General features: G+C 32.0%; 1 long non-coding RNA gene across 3 annotated transcripts; it reads left to right on the forward strand.

Moving 5' to 3' along the window:
- Positions 1-2787: 2787 nt before the first annotated feature.
- LOC129285134 (uncharacterized) lies at positions 2788-14012 on the forward strand. Of its 3 annotated transcripts, XR_008587089.1 has the most exons (7): positions 2788-3233; positions 4211-4280; positions 5375-5467; positions 6562-6652; positions 6732-6910; positions 10993-11071; positions 13678-14012. It is a non-coding gene; the product is annotated as an uncharacterized LOC129285134 (long non-coding RNA). The 3 variants fall into 3 exon arrangements; XR_008587088.1 differs by lacking the exon at positions 4211-4280; XR_008587090.1 differs by lacking the exons at positions 4211-4280; positions 5375-5467.
- The last annotated feature ends 1950 nt before the right edge of the window (positions 14013-15962 follow it).

The following is a 15962-nucleotide window of genomic DNA, read 5'->3' on the forward strand; positions in this document are numbered from 1 at the left end:
AGTTTGTCATTAATATAGAACATGCTATTAATTTTGAAGCTCATATTCTTCTGTATGTTATAAATTCTATTGAGCTTATTGATTTTGTGATTTTATTTTAGAGATCAAGGTACATTTAAGATCCAAGTGCCATAGAGGCATAATCAAAGTGGTAAAGCTCTAAGACTCTTAATAGAGGTTTATTTTGAAAGTGCAAAAGGATCCCTTCTCAAACTAAATATAAAAATACAACATTTACTCAAAAAAAAAGAAGAAAGAAAAAGAAAAGAAAAAAAAGAGAAAAAAAAAGGGGGTGTGTTACATCTCGACTCTAGCTTTTCCCTTGTCTTATGGTTGGCCAAATGGGTGGTGGTTATGTCAAAGTTTTATCTTCCTTTGTTGCGTTAATGTGGGTGTTATTTATCTAAATTGTTATTTTATCCTTTCTGCCTTGAATGTCATTGTTGTGGGTGGTGTTTGGATGTGTGAATTGGTCTCTGTTCTTTCTATTTGCTCGTATAGCTTCATCTGGATAAGGTAAGGAATGAGGTGGACAACTAAGTGAGGAAAAAGAAGGAAGGAAGGAGCTTTTAAAAAGTATTATTATCCAAAATAATATGTATTACTTGAGTCCTCCTCTATGATTATATACTTATATATGCTAAGAATTGGAGTTTAGGAACTCTTGTGATTTTATGTTAATGGTTGGAGGTTATTTCTTGACTTATATACTGAGAATTATAAGTTAATTTATAGTTTGGTTTTTGAGCTGCATGCCAAATGTTTGAGGAAATAAGTAAGAGAAGAATATTTTATCTATTAAGACAATTAAGTGTGATAAAGGTATTACTAAATATCTTAAGAAATAAGAGTTAACTATTTTCTATGATGAAGCTACAAAAATTAAAGAATTTTCTTAAAAACTCATAGATATATATTGGCAAGTATTAAGGAAAAAAAAATCGTAAAGATTGTTGATTTAACTTGAATCTTGAAGTGCATAAAAAAAAAGGGAATAGAAAATGGAAGAAAGAACTCATTATGCTTAATGAGCTTGATTACCTTGGAATTAAAGTTGTTATGAGAATGGTGAGTGTAGGATAAAAGATTGTATGTGTTTTGAATGTAGAATATTTTATAAATCCTTGAACTTGGTTTGAAAAGCTGTCATGTAACAGCTTTGCAACTTTTATGTTAGATCTAGTATTTTATGATTTTTCTAGAATAAATGGAATCCAATGATTTTGAAATTTATAATAGATAGTGACCGAATATATTTTTCTAAGGAATCCTAATTTGTTCTTGTTGGACCTTCCTAGCTCAAGTTATGGTTCCTAGCTCAAGTTATGGTTATCTAAAGTTTAGGATCAATTATATGTTCATAACATGCTAAACTAGATGAAGACGAATTAAGGTTTATTATTCTTAACCAATTACATTGGTCACTTATATGATGTTTTGAAAATTCCAAGTGACTTGAAATGATTTTTGACGGTGAGTGGTGGAGACAGAGCAAGTGGGTAAAATAACACAGGATATGTGAATAAGAGCAAGAGTTGTAATGCTTTTCATTAAATGGATATGATATTTAGATTATTCTTTGATAAGTTTATGATGGTATAGGTTGATGGGATTTTGATATAAAAAAAAATTGATTGATCAAATATCATATTGAAAGAATGATATGAGGAAGGGCATAATAATGAGTTTATTCCCATGTTCTTTGGGTTGTGTAGAAGTTAAGCCAAATTATTAGGAATCGGTATAATTGTAACGGTGATCAGAGGAGTTTGCAGAATTGCATGGAGTTTCATCATCTTAACAATGAATTAAGAACTATAAGTTACCTTATGCTTTTGATAAACCTTTCACGGAACTTTAGGTACTATTACAAATTATGGACCAATATGAAAGAACAATTTGAGTTTTAAATGTTATGCTAAGACCTTATATTTTTGCTCTTAGTGGAAGTTAGAGTAATGTCTTGAATTTAGTGAAAAGGATGTGTAATAGGAGATCAAGCTAGTATTTATAATTTTAGAAAATATTTATATGACTCTTCTCATGTGATTGGGACTCAAGGGATTTAGATAGATCTAGATTTAACATATGAAGAAAATTTTGTTAATATTCTATATAAGTAAAGAAGTTACAATGGAAAGAAGTTGTTTTGGTGAGGGTGTTATAGTGCAACCATTTTCAAGGGGTGGCTACTAGAAAAGTTGAAAGTGATATGCATGGTAAATATTTGCATTTATTCCAAGATAGAGATTGGCTTATGATTAAACTCGGAGGACCGAATTTTTAAAGGGGGGAAGAATGTAATAACCCATGAATTTAAGTAAAATTTTAAATATATATAATGATAAGTTTTAATTGTAATTGTAAATATATATATATATATATATACAAACAAAGAACGAAACAAGAAATATTGATCTAATAAAAGTACAATGATCTTAAATTTTAAATTAGATAAATTTCCTTCAAATTAATATTTTAGTTTTATGACAAATAAGAAGTAGTGGCCTGATTGAATTTATATTAGTTATTTATATGAAAGTCTAGAGTTTAAATTTTGCTTAAATTAAATGTTAGTTTCATCTTTATGGGAAATTATTGAATGTGCATGTGTCTCTTGCAAAAAATATATATATATATATATATAATAATAATAAAATAAAGTAAAATAAAATATTATAATAGTAATAAAATCTGATGGGGTCCTTTTCGGTAATTTTTCCCACAAGCTTTAGATTATATTTTCTCTTCTTGTTCTCTGTCATTTGGCCGACTTCACAGGGGAAGAGGATCGCGATTGTTCTTCACCGCCTTTCTCCTATTCCCCGTCGCACATTTCTCTCCCATCGCCGTCAGCTCGTCCGCCGCTCTTCTTTCCGTCCTCGTTCGTCGGCTACAACGAACTGGGTTACTGGATTCTTTAGTTTTCCTCCTCTGTTCATATCGCTCTTCCCTCTGCTGTCCATCACCGAATATTCTTTCTTCTCCCCTGTTGGAGTCATGTAGCAAGTTCTGTCATTTTATGTTGTGGAAGCTGGTTTATGGGTGCAAAATGTTCGATCTGTTGGTCTCTCCACTTTCCCCTGTAACGTCGCTGCTTTTCTTCTTCTTCGTCCTAGTTTAAATTCCATCGCCGAACGTGTGTAGCTGGGAGAAGCATAGATTTTTTCTTCTTCATTGCTCTACTGGACGTGGCAGATCTGGTTCATGATTGCAGACTGTTCGACCCACTGGTACTTCCATTTTCCCCTGTCATGCTTCTCTTTTGTTTCTTTCCGGTTTAAGTGCTGCCGTCGAGTTTTTGTGTGTCTGGGAAGCATTAAATTTTCTCTCTTTTTCGTTGCTCTGCTGATGAATAAATTTCACCTCTTGTTTTTCCTCGTTTGATTCTCTTTATTTGTGATTAACAGTTGCGGATCTAAATGTTTATTTTGGTTATTGTTGTGCGTGACTGAGGCGGCAGCTGGGATTTAGTTAAGCTGTAACTTGTATATAGAATTAAATTGTTGATAGATAATTTCACTTATATTTGTGTTGGATTTCTGTAAATAGAAGGGATTAAAGTTAATTTTCTTTAGTTTAAATGGCTTGTGTAGAAAGAATGAGGATGGAAAGTTTAAATATTGATGATAAAAATTTTGGAAAGGAAAAATTGAAAGGAAAGAATCTTAGTATTTTAGTTAGGTATGGGTGCCACTAAAGTGTTTGATAAAATGTGCCAAAGAGGGAATTGATGTGATTATGATTGTTTGAGTTTTATATTGATATACAAACATAAATGTTGTTTGGAGATATATGTAGAGATAGTGTGGCAAGTCCAATGGAATAAATAATGAAGTCTAGAAGTATGCATACAGGGAGAGGACGAAATCTTTCATGTTTGGTTTGCTTGATAATATGATCTATGTTCTTGCATTGAAACTCATGTGTTCTTTCTAAGCAAGATTGATTAATAATAATAATAATAATAATAGTAGAATTTGTCTTCGTTGTAATTGTACTAGGTGAAGGAAGTGAACTAAGATTCTCCTTTCTTGGTAACTTTTGCGAATATGCAAACAGATTAATGTTAAGGAATCCCTTTCTACTTCATAAATGATGGTGATTGTAGAGTTTTGTAATAAAATAAAATATATGTATTATATAATATTTGTACATTTTTACAGAAGAGGTGGAGTAAAAATGTTAATAGTGTTGCTTTGGGTATTAGGGAATCTTAGAATGAAAGTTTCACGAAAGAGGCCATTTGAAATAAGTAGCATTACGTGGGAGCACACCAAGTAAGTGGATAGCGTCCCAACTGATATTTTATCGAAATCTCTTTTATTTGAATATTACATTTTTATGCAAGTTATTTTTACGACAACAATGTGATTATGAGACATTTTTTTGATTAAATTATTTTATTTTGTGAAATTATTTTACCAAAATTGATCATTTTAGTTAATCAGTAAATACAAGTTTGAATTTTAATTGTAGGATTTCAATTTGAAAATTATTGAATTGATACGGAAAAATGGTTCATGCGAGTTCGAAGTTGAAAGTTTTTTTTTTATAAATGCAAGCATGAGCATTGGATATGAAATTTGATTCTGGTAAGTTTTAATGCTTAAAAGTATTCATGCGAGTTTGATTTTGAGAATGAGAACTGTATCTTGAAAGTGATGATTTTCTCGCATGATTGAAAAATGGTTTTCAAAAGGGACTTTATATAGAACACTGGTCGCTAACGACAGTTCCGTTAGTCCTTGGCGCGCCATGGTACACCCAGCTAGCAGGGTGTTTATAGGAGGTGCTAGCCCCGTGCGATAGCCAACGCACGTGGAACGGAGGGATGGTAATTCGTGAGCATAGTACTCACGTTTGTTTTGTGGCTTCAAGCCGCGTTTGGTTAGCAATACCCTCATGGACTATGTGTCCACGTTTGTTTCGTGGCTTCGGCTGCGTTTGGTTATTTACCCTCGTGGATTGTGTGTCCACGTTTGTATTCATGGCATAAGCCGCGTTCGGTTATTTACCTTCGTGGACTGTGTGTCCACGTTTGTTAATTGTTCTGATAAGTCCCTATATTTATGAATCTAATCGTTTGAAGATTTCATATTCTATTGGTTTTTATTTAGCAATTTGTTTATAAATATTTATTTCATTTATGTGCTTTCTAAAAATTAAGTAATACTACCATTTTATATGATAGTTTAATGATTTGAGATTTTATTTGAAATTTATAAAGCCATTTTATTATGAAATTATAAAATTTTTACGCAAATTTTGTCTATTTAAGTTACATAACTATTTCAAACTTTTCATTTTATTTATGTTCAATTATTTATTGTTGGGACGTTATTCACTGGAAAAATATTTTATTTGGTCTCAGATATCCAAGCTGATTTCGTACTCCCTGCTGATCTCTGATGGGCTCATTGTTGAATTGACTAGAAGATTACTTTTGAGATATCATCTCATTCAAGTAAAATTCGAAAGCCCATATAGTATCTTTTGAAAGTTCGATTTAGAGTGCTCCACATTAACTATAGTTAGGGTCCTGCCTCTTTTTGTTATGTTAATTGTTTGCTGTTGAGTAGCAAAGCTTTATATTATTGGATATATGTTGTAGATTTTCTGTTGAAGAGATTTTGGAGGATCCTGCCCTTAGGGGAGGGTTTGCAGAAATTTTGAAAAAAAAAATGATATTTTGACTTTAGGTAAAAAAAAAATCTGGATACTTTAATTCAGAACTTTTCTTAATTAAACTTTAGGGATGTGAATTTGTATATATATATATATATATATCTTATGTTATTCAATGTAAAAATTTTAGGATGTGACAGATCCTTTATTTCAAACAGAAAGAGTGACATCTTGATTGATCCTACAAGAAAATAAGAGCATCCTGGCTGTATTAGAGAAGTTAGGGGTATGATAGGCATAAAGGCCATCTTTGGTGCAACACCTGACATGACTAAAGAATGATCATTAAGGAGGATTTGGAGGCAATGCTGGCTACTATGAGGGTGAAGGCAAAAGCATCAACTTACAAACCCATTCTCCTGCCCCTCAACATAGTATAAAAGGGAGCTATTATGTTGTTGAGTGTCTATTGGAGGGCACTATAGGTCCTACCTTAGGTGATACCTGTGAGCTATATTTGAAGGATCTTGATAGACGTTTAGTAGCATGTGGCAGCATTCATAACTTGGGGCTAACTATCCACCACATGCTAATATAAAATAACTAAATGAAGATGGTGGTTGAGGAGTTTGTAGTTACTTATGCCATTATGCCACTTCTCACTAAAGAGGTCAAGATTAAGAAGACATTTATCCTTTATCCAAGGAGACTTGTTCACATGTTTGAAGTCAAGGTAAGTGTAATTATATTTTTTTTACTTGGATTTTTTACCTTTAAATATTTTTTATTGATTTAAAATTATTTTGCAGATAGCTCCCTCCAATCAAGTGGTTCCCTAACCTTAGCCCCAGCTATAGTTGACTTGGATGCAATAATATATTCTGATAGCATATGATAAAACCTTTAAGGTAATAATTTTTTCAATGGATGCAGTGGTTGTTAGGAAAAAGTATGTAGATGTCAAGGTTAAGAGAGGGGATTTTATGTGAATGCTGAATGATTATCAACTCACCTTATTGCAAAGGTAATTGTGGTTAATGTAAGTATCTTGTCTAAAATTAATATAATAAAACAATTCAGCTAATTTGCATCTAATATTATAGGTATATCCATCATAATTAGGTGTCACCAGGCAAAGATAACAAGTTTGGATTGCTTTTCTAAATTCACACTTAAGAGTTTAGAAACACTCCTGAGCTGAGACATGAATATATATATATATATATATATATCAAAGGTTCTCAAAAGGGAAGGAATGCTATGTTACACCATATATCCCCAAGTAAGAAAAACTTTACATTTCATTATAATTCAAATTTAAATTTGCTTTCTTTAACTCCCATTAATTTTTTTCTGCAGTGGCCATGTAATGTTTGCCTTGACATTACCAGAATAACACTCTTACATGCTGTTATGATAACTAGGATTAAATAAAATTTCAAGTTTAAGTAAAAGTTATCACAACCAAGAGTTTAAAATAAAATAAGCTAAAATAATGAGATCCCTAGAAAACCCTTTTTAAAATATTGTTTGAGTCAAACTATAGTTGAACATTAGTTAAATATAAATACAAAAGCATGAAAATCAAATAGCCTCTGAAACAAGTTGAAACAAGCCATTTCTCAAAAAAATTTGGCCTGTCTGCCGCAGCACAAGCCACGCCTAGTGCAGCAGATGTCATAAAGGGAAGAGTCCCTCAGGAGGCACTTGCACCGCGGCACAACTACCATGCGCTGCAGCACACGCCTACTATCATGACAGTAGACAGCACTTCGAACTTTCAAGGTGTGACATTTCGCCATCTGACGTCCTATTTGAGTGGTTTAAGTATCCACACAAACCTCTTTGAGCTCTCTAGCTAATGGCACTAATCTTACAATCAAATAATTATCCATTAAAAAGATGAACGTCTAAATTCAAAATGATTTATTTCTACCTCAAAACATACATAAAGGTGTCCAACTCACAATGCCAAATGCCATTAGCCCTAAAGACACTTTGATCACCTCAAATAGACCACCCACAACATAACAAAACAATCATATCACACAATTAAGCATTCACACTCAAAATGACCATTAAACCCCCATTTAGCAACAACTCAAAGGGTAGATAAAATTTATCACACATATCAATTTAGTCATTTTGGCACATAAATCATTTCAAATATATCACTTAATGTGCCAAAATGACTAAATTGATATGTGTGATAAATTTTATCTACCCTTTTGGCACATAAATCATTTCAAATAAAATTTAGCCAAAATAATGTCATGATCCTAGGTTGGCATAATATTATAATAATATTCATTACAAACCTAGAAGAGCAAAGAGAAGAGCTATACAACAATGCTCTTCACTGTTTAATCATCCCTTCCTTTCCCTTACCCCTACCGGAGCTCTCACCTATAAAATGTAACCACGGGGTGAGATAAACATCTCAGTAACAGAATAATTTACTACTCTTAACTAACATGCACAACAATAAGAGAGTAAAGCTATTAAACTCTAAAATATAATTTTAGTATATTATAACATACTCTTTTCCATGAACACAAATCATTTATCACTAGTATGATCATTCTTCCATCCAAGCCTCCATATTACTCTGACTGAAACCATAGGCTTTTGAACCAAGTACACCTTCACAATGGTCCAAGCTTACCTTTGGTGGTAGGATCACCTGGCCAAAAGCATCCTATCCCACTTCTGAACTATGGTTTCCCCCTATTGTACATGAATCGAGGTGTCGTTACTCTAATATTGCATCACTGATGCTAAGAAGCATAACTCTCCAACATCGTATCCCACATGAATACTAAGGAGAAAATCTCCAACAACGTGCCTTATTAGACACTAAGGAGATACATGACATATAGACTTTCACTACTCCTTCCTACAAGCAAACTTCTATCCCCTAACATGATCATGCTCACATTCATCATATATATCACATATACATTTCAAATTTCTCAACCAGTCCATATAAATTTTCACCATTCTTATCGTTTGTAAATAGTTTTTTATGCATAAAACCATATTTCATAATATATAAGGTTATCTAATCTCGAGTAATAAATTTAACATATCTACTCACAGATGGTTAAACAATATAATCAAATAGAGTTAATTATTTTGTTACCTCAACCCTTTATCACACAAAAGGGTTACTGTGATTTAACGTTAGCTCTACACAATTTATATTCATGATAAGCTTGAGCAATACTCAATCTACATAATCAAGTGACAATCATCAATTATCACTCAAGATAAACCCTAAATTTTCTAGGTTCTAAGTGTCCATAACACCCAAATTTCTTATCTAACCACACCGACCATTTTAAAACACTCTAACCATCCTATTAAACATTTCAACACACTAAATTCATCATCTAATTCTTCACATTGTCTTAAAACCTTCATATTATACCTAGGATTTGTCTAAACCCTCAACAAAAATTTCAATTCACCATAAAAATCATAAACTTAAGGTTAGAGGATTGATTTAACTCCCTAAGATCTTAAATAAACTAATGGGTTTGGTCAAAACTCAAAGGAACTAAAATCAAAGCCCTCATTGTCCCACCAGTCTAGATTTTTGCATAAAGAGGGAGAAGAAAAAATGTGGAACTTACCCAATAATGATTCAAGCTTAAAATACTCCTAATGTGGCCTAAGGATCGTGCCCTAATAGACCCTAGTTGATTTCCGTCGCCTTCTCACAATATCTCTATTTCTTTCTCTAATTTTCAGTCTATTTTTGCGTTTGATAAGTACTGATTTTGCACGTGCACTCTGGCACATTGACACGTCCGCCGCAGCACATGGCACAGAATATCACACAACAATTTAAACTCCCTTTCGTGCCATGGCCTATTTAAACATCGACCTAGCCTTCTCCTAAAGCTATCTAAGAATTTAAAAACTATATTAGTCTCTCATAAACCTCATTAATTAATAATTTATCTAAAATGACCAAATTACCCTTAGAAATATTGACAATTCCTAATTGAAAAACCTAATATGTTACAGGCCACTAGCAATTGGCACTCCTTATTAAAGAATTAGGCTAGGACACAATAGGGGATAAATTGGGTGTTCTTAAAATTTTTTTAAAAACTTTTCCTAACTAAAAAGATGATGCGAAGTTTAAAATAAATTATGTACAAATTGGTAAGTAAGAAATGAGTTTTTGAATGAAAAGAAGAATAGACACAAATGATCTATTCTAGTTCAGCCAATCACTCAACCTACTCTAGTCCTCAAGATCACACTTGAAAATGAGTGTACATAGGCACTTTGCCTCACTATTATGTGAAACATACTTGGGAAACTTCTAAATTAAGCTTGAATAGCTTGTTTAGTGCCAAGGCTCACTTTAAGTCAAATTGAAAGGCTAATGAGTGTTTTATTCATTCAAGTGTGGACTCAATAGAATCCAAATGTGGACTACTACTTAGGCATACTTCAAGATAACACTTAGGATTAATCAAGCATGGATAAAAACATCATCCAAATATAAATCAAATTACAAAAGCTTATCTAAGATATTTCTCCATACTAACCTACCAATCATGCATGGACACAATTATGTCCAAACACAAACTAGCATATAGTGCTATGTCTTCACTTCTAATGCTCTAATTCAAGCCAGGTCCAATTATAGTTTAAGCTGGAATGAGATCCTTTAAGTCCTATATGCACATAGAATGATCAAGCATGCATAGGACACTTGTAATCTAAACGTAGATGGAACAATGTGAATTATAAGTACAAGTAAACATGTGTCAAACACACATGATATATCTTGTCTTTACATCGATGAGATTTTTAGCCTAAAAGACTTATGAGCCTATGAATTTTTATATGAAGCATTCCTACTTCAAATCATATTTTTGCTCTCAATTAGTTTTCACAAATTTATCTAAGAGAAGAATAAAATAAATGCAACCTATGAAAACCCTTTTTCTTTTCTTGATTCTTCTTTCTCTTGATTGTAGCATGCTCATGTTGATTTCATTCTTTGTTTCTTCATGCTCACTTCCATTTCTTCGTGTGCAGCATGCTTGAGATAATTTTATTAAGAGTTCTTCATGAACACTCTATGTTCTTATGGTTTTGTCACTTGATTTATTATATTCGATATGCACAAGTAGAAAATACTTTTATGTTAGTTTTTTTATCAAAAAAATACTTAGTTCAACACTTACCATGAAAAGCAATACCACTCTCTTCTTATACTCCCTTCACTATAAAGTAGGGAAGGATTTGAAGAAAATGATGGACCAGTAAGTATCTATTTGCTATAAAGTGTTATTTATCATGTTTAACTAGTAGTCATTGACTTTTTAATTTTGCTGATAGGGTTATGAGGACATACTAGTATGTCGAGATGTGGAAGCACACTCATAACATTAAAGACCTTATGTGGATCACACCAAAGGTAAGAGTATATTTTTTTAGAGATAAACCTACTTGCTTGTTAAAAAATACTCATTTTTATTGTTCTTTTATAGAGTTGTACACATCTAAAGAAATCTCAATTATGTAGCTTGTATGTCAAGAAATGCATTTTCAACATCATCAAGCATGGCATGACTTCATTCACCTAGTAGGAAAATGCATTACTTTGCCTTTTTACTTTGGTTTTTTTTCTTCCTTCAAAATTTACTAATACTTGGGTTTTCCTTTCAAATGTTCAAGCTTACTAAACCATTCCCTAAGGATATTGATGAGGTCAAGCAATAGCGGATTGAGTTTTTTATACAACTTCATATAGGGCAGCACATAGCTTTTTATAAAGTTTTTATAAAGCAATTGTTATAGTTTGATTAGTTTGTTGCAATTGTAAATAGTTTGATTAGGATGTACATAGTTGAGGTTTTATATGAGTTAGATATTTGAAATGGATATTATTTCAATTAATTTATTTATATTAGTTATTCATTTATATTGATTGTACTATATTAGTTGTAACATCCTCAATTTTAAATTAAGATTAATTAAGCTTAAATAGATTAGTAAAGTGTATCTTTGACGTGTATGGTCAGAGAGGCCTAGAGGGTATGTTTGATCTTGATTTTAATTTTAAACATGGGTCCAAAGGAGAATCGAGTCACTTCAGAATAAAAGAGGAAGAATTTCTGAAGGGAGTAATTCTATGCCACGCATCGCGGTGTGGGGTTTAGTCCGCCGTGGCGCATACATGACAACATGTCTAAAAGAAGCTTTTTGTGCCATGCGTCGTGGCGCATTGTGCGTCCGTCGCGACACATGGCTAGAATTTTATAATATTACGTCATGAATTTGAAGTGAAAAAGAAGAGGAAACAAAAGAGAATGAGAGAGTGACGAAAATGCTAATCCAGGGCTTGAAGCAACTGATTATTAGGAGAAATTAGGAGCTCATAAACACCTAAGATAAGCTTCCTTGCTTAAATTTTCCTCTCTTCTTCCATTTTCTTGATGATAGAAGTTAAGGTTTGATTGCCAATGGTGATTTATGGTCCCTAAAAGTTATAGGCCCAAACCTATTGACTTAAATAGAGTTAATGGGGATAGATTGAGCTAAGTAAACTTGATATTTATGATTTTATGATGATTAGTGATTGGAGGACATTAAGTGTCCAAAATTTTCATAAATTTAGTGGTTGCAAATAATGTGGCTACATTAATGCCCATTTAAGAGCTCAATGTTATAAATGAGAGTTATAGGAAGTTAAGAAACCTTATGGGTACTTCTATATGAGTTTAGAGTAAAACTTGAGCATTAAGAAATGATGAGAATGCTAGTGAAAAAATAGCTCAAAATGAATATTGATGTTTTGCATGGTAAATGCTTGTAGTATAACTACCATTGGCACCATTCAAGTTTCTTGGAAGTCAGGAGCGAATAGTTGAGGGGTGAAACCTTTGACCTCTTAAAGGTTTGAGGTAACCGAAAAATTCTATCTTATGCTTATGTGTGACTATTAGTTTATTGATTTATGAATTATCATTTGAAATGTATAAAATAAAAGAAATGCAAGTATGGCTTAATTTGTGAAGAAATCCACTAGATCAAATTTGTGAGTTTTACGCCTTATGATGCAAAATTTTCCTTGAGAACAATAGTGGTAGATTTTCATATTAATGTTCACTGGGAGTGCAATGATTTCTACAAATTGAGAAGCAAAATGAATCTTTATTTAGAAGGAGTTCAATGATGTTTGAAAATAGGAAAGTTCAATGATTTTAAGTGTGAGGTACAATAAAAATAGGAAAGTTCAATGATTTTAAAGGTGTGAGGTACAATGATTGTGAATTGAGAGTTTAATGACTTGTTTGATTTTAAAGTTCCATGAAATGTGTAATGATAAAGTTCAATGAAAGGTGATAATGTAAAGTTCTATAAATTATATATGTGTGAGTTATCACATGAATGTCCATTGCATGATTTAGAGAGGTGGGAGTTCGCCCAGGAAGCAGAGTAGATGATAAATCTATGTGATAAGGCCCTATCCATGTGATGGGTTGCCTAGATTAATTCTATCCATATCGTTCCACTTGTTCAATGAAGGACCATCCTACTGGTTCAATGAGGTACTCGAACCTAGCTAGCTATCTACCGATTCAATGAGGAAGCTAGTCTAGGGTATATGATACTCTATGGTGTGAGAAATGGGGGAAACTGTGATCCATAAGTGAGATGGGTACACCTTAACTGGGTAATCCTCTTACAAGTATTTAGGCTAAGGAAGTCAACAAACATAGACTATCCCATTGAGTTATAGCCCATGGTTTCGTGTTAGAGGAATAGGAGGATATAAAAGAGGTGTGATCATGCATATAGTGAGAAAAGGCCCTTGTTGTCTATATTGTGTCTATAATAGGGATATGTTGAATTGAGTAATAATTTTTGCCATTAGGCTTGTCAATAAATTGTTTGTACAATTTTATTTATATGAAACATGCTAAAAGCATTGTTTTTCCAAGTGAATGCCATTATGTGAGCTAAGTTGTGAATTCTTATTTCAAATGTTTCTTATGGGTTAAAGTAATAATATTTCAGGGAATAGCTCAAGAAGTATGGACGGAGGAAAATACTATGAGGCTTAAGATCACGATCCAATTGCAATAGCCCTTTTTATTTTGGATAATTTATGTATATGATAATTTCGATTGCCAACTAGGATTTTCCTTTTTATTACTTACTCACATTAAGTGAAATATAAATTGTAATGATATTTTAGGCCCTAAGGAGAGAGTTGATTATTATGTATTATGTTGATAGGACCAAAATACTAATGCAAGTGAGAGTAGTGAATATTATGTGATAATTTGGGAAATCTTGATGAAAATTTATGGCAAGTATCCCTACCTATGTTTTTGGGTTAAGGGATTGAGTACTGATAATTTAATCTTGAATCATTTCTTGTGTTATGGCGCATTGTATGAGTTAGTTTTGATGAGTTGTATGTGGTCATATTATTGCTGGTGGCTTTTAGTCTTTGGTTTTGGTTAGGACACTTGAAATTTGTGAAATTTATTGTAATAGTATAAGTTTTGAAAAGGGTTTTGTTTTAAAAAGAATTTGAGCCTGAGACCAATGCCATTAGTTATAGTCTAGAAAGAGCTTTCCGTAGACTCCTAGTTCACGTCATTCGGGCGTCGGATGAAGATTTGGGGCACGTCAGAAGTTGGCCATAATGTTGTCAAATTGACAACAGAATTCACTGTCAAATTCGTGCATCGGCGCCGTGGCACATGGCGTCATGAGCCACAACGCATGTCATAGAGGTGAACAAGCTGCAATGCATATTCAACGAGCCACAGCGCACTCCTTAAAAGTTTTCAAAATTTTTCTTTTTCAAATTTCTGCACCAATGCACTCACCTATGTGATAATCCCTTGCTTCCGCGTATTTATGAACTTTAATTTGCCTCTTTTCAAGACTTGATTTGACTCTAGATTTATAATCTTAGGGCCCCCATTTTGTTAACCAATGAGAATTCTGTATTTGATTATTACTATTGTCTCATTTTCTTAATTACTTGAGATTTGGCTTTTAATTGTGAGATAAAAGGAGGAGGATATTACATTAGACTGGCTAGTTTTTATTTGCAAGTTATATGAAAAATTTCCCAAGAAAATAGGGGGTTCTAAATAAAAAAATGAAAATGTTAAAAAAAGGAGTACTTTCTATATTAGTTACGACATAACTGGTTTAAAAAATTACTTTCTCAATTAGCTATGATTACACAACCAGTTTAAAAGATGATTTTTTTTTTTTTTTGCTATTCTGGGTCAACTTTCTAAATCAGATAAACAATTGGTTTAGAAAAAATAGTTTAGAAAGTCTCAAACTTTTTAAACCAGTTATATCTAAACTACTTTAAAAAAACTTTTCTGTACTAGTGCATGTACAAATATAAACGCTAGAAATAAAAAAATATGTTCAAGATCAATATTATTCTTTTATCATTTGAATGCCTAAATTACATGAGGGATACATTAAATAATATTTTTTAAAAAAGCATATTGCAAGGCTTAACTTTAACCATGAAAAGAATTTAACAAACTGCTTGATGTTGATATAAAGATAATAAGAATAGAGTAAAAACTATGTAAGAGATGCATAAAACAATATTTGTAAAGATTAATACAAAAGTATGACATTATTTTTAGAGTATATGAGCAAATTTTCCCATAAACTACAAGTTCAAAGCTGTCTAGGACAAGGATAGATCCAAAAACAACTCTATGTGGGGTCTAAATACAAAATTACATAATAGTAGGAGGCAAAATTATTTTTAGCATTTTTTACAAGTAAAAATAAAGAAATTTTTTAAAAATTTTGTGACATATGGGGCAAGTAATGGCTTCAATCCATCTTGGTCTAAGACCCTAAACTCATCTTTTATATAATATTTCCTTTTAACTTTTGAAAACAATATAATCTGACCCCTGCCATTAATAAAAGTTAACTTTAATTGTTAATTAACCAAAAACTTTTACAAAAAATGATTGTAAAAATTATAAAAAAATAACCTAAAAAATTTTATTGGTCCTTTTTAGTAATTTGTGGGTTGTTTACTATAATTTTTGTGTCTATTTTTTATAATTCTTAAAATTTTTTTTATCATTTTCTAGTCAATTAATAGGTAAAATTAACTTTGAATTAACAAAAAGGTCAAATTACACCGTTTACACAAAAGATGGTTTTAAAGGTCTAGACATTTCCGAACCTGTTGTTTAAGGGACAATTTGCTCATTTAACCATATATTTATATAAATTAATTACATATACAAAAAATTTTGCTCAAAAAATTACATATATAAAAATAATTATAATTA

Source organism: Prosopis cineraria, unplaced genomic scaffold (genome assembly GCF_029017545.1).
Source record: "Prosopis cineraria cultivar Desert tree isolate PC_DT_omini unplaced genomic scaffold, ASM2901754v1 PC11, whole genome shotgun sequence".
Taxonomy (NCBI): Eukaryota; Viridiplantae; Streptophyta; class Magnoliopsida; order Fabales; family Fabaceae; genus Prosopis; species Prosopis cineraria.